The sequence below is a fragment of the Fragaria vesca genome, linkage group LG6 (assembly GCF_000184155.1).
Source record: "Fragaria vesca subsp. vesca linkage group LG6, FraVesHawaii_1.0, whole genome shotgun sequence".
NCBI classification, from domain to species: domain Eukaryota; kingdom Viridiplantae; phylum Streptophyta; class Magnoliopsida; order Rosales; family Rosaceae; genus Fragaria; species Fragaria vesca.
In genome coordinates this window covers 31890552-31895606 of record NC_020496.1, presented here as the reverse complement: position 1 = coordinate 31895606, position 5055 = coordinate 31890552, and the positions used below count along the sequence as shown (strand labels likewise).

Below are 5055 nucleotides of genomic sequence, written 5' to 3'. Positions count from 1 at the left end.
ATACATATAGAGTAACCAAAATAGAAGTACTCGTCTACTCGATCAGTAGAGATGGGACTGTTTGCCCTTTTATGCTTCCCATGTAATGGGTTAAGGCAACAATCGGCATCATCACTTTTATAGAGCACTTGCACTTGCGTGTTTCTTCTCCAAGGTAGTATGACCTACACTGATCGACATCCATCCCAATTAGGCCAGCCAATTAGGACTTCAACTTTAATTGGATCTAAAAGCTAGCTTATATATAGATGAGATTATCTCACAACCTATATACAGATCGATCTTCTTTACTTTATAATCTTGAACATGTAAATCTAGCTTGACCGTAAAGTGTTAATCCTTGGCAGCAAAGACACGCCTAGCTAAGAACATGCAACACCAGAAGAAAGCAGTGAGTACTACTACTGCAATGGTTATTATGGAAATCGAAATTATTGCCGAGCAGAAAATATACTCTCAAAGACTGAAACTGCATGATGACCTTTCCATTTTTAAGCACACAGTTCCTAGCTTGTTGATGGAGCTACCTTTGAGTTAGGGTAAATTATGAAGATGAAAAAACACACTGAACTTGATTGCTCCTGGTTTTTACAGTAGTATCATCAGCATAATGCAGCAGAAGGGTTAAAACAGAATTAACAGACGGATAATTTCACATTCGTTTTCGATCAGAGTAAGATTCAATTATGAATGACCTAAGTCTCTGAGCATAACCTATTACCTACCCGATATTAGAAGGACGACGATGAAGGAGACCATGCATACAGAAGATGCCTGAGATGAGAGACAGCTTAAATTTCCCATTAATGGCGTCTGACAAGTTTACCTAAATTTTGTTAAGTTGGTGCGCAGTTTGTGACTTGTTCTCTGTAAGTGATCGAATGCAATAATCATGATGAGGTTTGTGTGGGAGTGGCATACCCCTTTGAACCATATTGCCACTGATTCGTCTTCTTCTGGGCTCACTACTCTAGCTAGGTCATTGCACCAACCCTCAACTTAACTAGCTACCTACCTTGTGGCCAATTCAATTGTAGCTAGTCTGATGACTCTGATCCATACCAATTTTGTGTCGAAGAACAGAGAATGCATCACTGAGCTGAGCGAGTCGAAGTCTAGCTGATCGAGTAACGAAATGTTCAAATCTGGCATGGGATTCATTGATATAGATTCAGACCCGGAGTAGTCGAATATAACCTGTAACAAGAAATTGAGCATCAAAACTCATAGTTGTATTTGAGCTCGATCAAATTGATGTATACAGATTGTTTGGGCCTGTTGCTTTGCAGGCATGTTGTAATTTGGGTCATTTTGCATTGGTTGCAGCTAGACAGGCTATACAGGGGCCCAATAACTCGGTTAAAAAACAAAAGGTAAAAACGGGTAGACCCCTCAGCCCGTTTTGGCCTACTGAGCATGGACCGCCTAGCCACGCATCGTCTCCTCCTAGCCCGCAAAAAGCCCAGCCCGCACTAATTTTATTTTTAATTTTTAATTTTTTTTATTTGGTTCACCACGTTCAGAACGAGGTCGATTTGGTTCAGTGTTGAATCAAAACCATCTCCCGTTCTGCTCTTGCGGAGTTTGCATTATGGGTAAGTCCTGCTATTTTCTTTGGTTCTGTGTTAGATTTGGTTATGGGTTTTGAGATTAGGGATCTTCTCGTAGTCGCTTTGGTTGTTAACTATATATGTTTTGGGAGTTATAGAAGTTTATATGTATAGTGAACTCCTGGAAATTTGGTTGTCTTGTGGTATGTCTACTTTGGTATCGTGTTTGAGAGTGATAGATGAGTTGTTGAATCTGTGCTGGTATTGGTATTTAATTCCGAGAAACGGACAAAAAAAAATTTGGTCTTTGAAGATGAGAGCATTACGGAAATGTATGCTTTGAAGCCGCAGTGTGTGTGTGAGAGTGAATGTGCCACTATTCCATCTATGTGTTGTACATTTGACTTGGCTTAACATGGAAATGTATGCTTTGCGTTGCATTTTCCCTGGAGGAGAAGGAAAGAGAGCCGCGTGCTGTCGAAAGACTTCGAGGCCTTAGAGTATGAATACTCTATTTCACATTTTAACTTGATAGTGGATTGCTTTGCTATTAGAGTCATATTTGATGAATTTTTTGTATTTGGACTATTAGGAGATATAAAATTCCAGAGGATACACATGCTCTTCTTCAGTCTTCATCTTCAGTCTTAGCAAAATATCAGCAGGTTTGTATTTGTGATTTTCTGTTGGTAAAAATTTGGATTTGGAGTTCCCTGTACTGACCAACCATCTAGAATGGAAGATCTTGACAGTGTTTGCTTTGAAATTGAACTCGAGTTGGACATAACTGAATCAAGGCAGGATCAATAGTTCATGAGAAAAGGATTTTTCCATTGAAGCACAAGCTCATGAGTGCTACCATGCCAGTGGAAGACTTCAGAAAGGTGTTTCCTGATCCACCCCAAGTTATAAATGTTTCGTCCAGACAATTTAAAGTAAGCACTCAGTTCTCAGTGACAATTGAAAGTCATTATATCAATGAAGCATACAAAAAAGTCATTATATCAATGTCTCAAATGGCATGGAATCATATAAAATACAGTGGATTAGTAACGCATGAGCGATTCAACGCGAAGGACGAGCTGGAAGAACAGGGCCTGACCACTGTTTCCGCCAACGTTTGACAATGAGTTTCTTGACTGTTCTCCAAAGTCTTTGTTGACGGTGTTCTCCTTCTTTTGAAGTCTATGAAAATACCGGTGAGTAAAAAGAAGTAATTTTGTTCTTGATCTTGTTCAATTTTAATAACCAAAATGTTTGTATATTGAATTTATGTTATTCAAATTGAACATTCTTAAGTTTTCTTTTGGCAACTTCATCCTTAGTACGAGGATATGGATTAACTCTGTGCATTCCCCTTGTTATTTCTAATTCGTTTTGCTGACATTATCACCAACAGGATTGAGATATGATTCAACAAAGCTATTTGCTTTAGATGTGTCACTGTCATGGTTGTTGTTCATTCTTTCTGGTTGTCCTTGCTAGGTTCTGAGGCAATCATTTGTTGCCTTAGAACCTAGCTTTCTTTCTGAAGCTGTTCTTTTGGATTGTTCTTGCCTTGCTTTCTTTTGCTACGTACCATAAGATTATTCTGTGCATTCTATTTGCTCAATTAGAATACAATGCCTATTGCTTTCTATTTTTACGTATGGACTGCTCTTGTAATCTTTGTTTTCTATATCTGTGCGTCCTAGGTATCCAAATTTCAGTTTCATACTCCTCCAAATGGTGATACTACTAATGAAGCAGAGGATCACTTAACCTAATTTAGTGGTAGCATATGCAGTTGCAGCAGCTGCAACTTTGACTGTGTCTAATCCTTTTCATGGCCAATTTAGAGATGTTCAAAGAAAAAACTATGACTTAGGTCTGGTGGAAGTTATAGTTCTCCAGTTAATAGTGAGAATATGAAGCAGCAAGAGCTACTGATTAAGAAGTGAAAACTGCAAGTGCTTTGTGTAAACTTTCATAGTAGTAGCAGTGATGCACTGTCAAGAGCTTATGCTAGTGCATGGCTATGAACTTTCCAAGAGCGGAATGGGGTGCTGCAAGAAAAATGCTCTTCACCTGGAAACCATGGAAGAAATATCCAAGCTGAGAAAGTAGCTCCTCAAATATGTCTTTGATCCATTTGGTGTTTATGGAGGTGTGAAGGAATTTTCATGGACTATGGTAGTCAGAAAGGTGTTAAAACTTGAAAGTGTTTGGAGGGATGATGAGAAGCCTCTCAGTGTCGATGAGGAAGCGCTCTTATGCCAAGCTATCTATGCTGGTTGGATAGATAGGGTTGCCAAACTCATTAAAGGAAATGCATATATCAGGCCTGCATGGTCAAATAGACTGTGTTCCTCCATTTGCAGTCACCTGTTTCTAATATTGCTCCCGAGTTTTTGGTGTACAGTGAGTTGATCCAGACAAAGAAACCTTTCGTGTATGGGGTTACTTGTCAGTCTATATTGGCTTGTCAAGTATGGTCATCTTGCCAAGCATGATCGGCAGTGTGACTCCAACCTTTGTGGGAGCTTCCACAACATTCTTTGCCAATTAGTAATTTTGATCATAAAGGTGCAGTTCAAGTTTTTGCTTATGCTTTGTTTTGGATAGGCTAAGACCTCTGCGTGAGTCCATCACAGAACGTCCTCACACTGTTTTAAAGCCACAGGCAGCAGGTCGAGAACGGGTTCATAGCCTCTTGGCGAAGCTGGAGGAGAAAGAGATGTCAGCTATGCTAGGTTGAGAGAGGTGTGGGATGAAAATCCATACGAGTTGTATCTGGAAAACCGAAACAGATATTTGGGTCTAGAGGCTTTGCTAAAGCTGGTTTCTAGTAAACATGGATCAGTGGTACGGCTAAAATAGCCTCACAATTTAACCCTGCAAAAGATTGTCGATTGTAGTATAAAGAAGCAAGGATCGTTCATTGCCAGAGATTGAGGGTATTTAATTTCACACACAAAAACAATGTCACAAAAGTGTCTACTGTTCCTGACGAACAGCAGACTAAAATATAATTAACTACCTAATCTACACTACTTAGAAAATTATGAAAATTTATAAAACTAAACTAGACACACAGAAGAACACGCACACAAAATTTGAGGGGATTTGGAGTTTGTTTACTATACTAAATAAATCACGAAATACAGAAGAATAAGAAAACAGTTTTGATTTGTAGTTTGAGAAATATGATAGAGAAGAGGTTAGGGATTTAGGAAATTCACCACCGAATATGCTTTAAAACAAAGTCCACACAACCAAGATTCCAATTACCAAGTTATGAAAAGGTTCAATCAAGAATAAACCGTGAACGCACTGCGTAAATTCTTATTACTTCCCTTAATTACTTATGCAAGATGAACGCACCATTACTAAGCCTTTAGAATAACCAATCAAGGTATAGACGCTATCCTATCAACAAGTTATTCTAAGCATTAAGATCAATGGAAGTGATTGAACAAGTATGCAAAAACTAGTGTGGAAACGCCTACCTAGCATGCAAGTCTCT

The 5055-nt window shown here is 38.9% G+C and overlaps 1 non-coding gene across 1 annotated transcript; it reads left to right on the top strand.

Moving 5' to 3' along the window:
• The first annotated feature begins 1941 nt into the window (after nucleotides 1-1941).
• On the top strand, nucleotides 1942-4040 carry LOC101295062. Its single transcript, XR_185055.1, has 4 exons — nucleotides 1942-2050; nucleotides 2143-2485; nucleotides 2593-2749; nucleotides 3245-4040. It is a non-coding gene; the product is annotated as an uncharacterized LOC101295062 (transcript).
• The last annotated feature ends 1015 nt before the right edge of the window (nucleotides 4041-5055 follow it).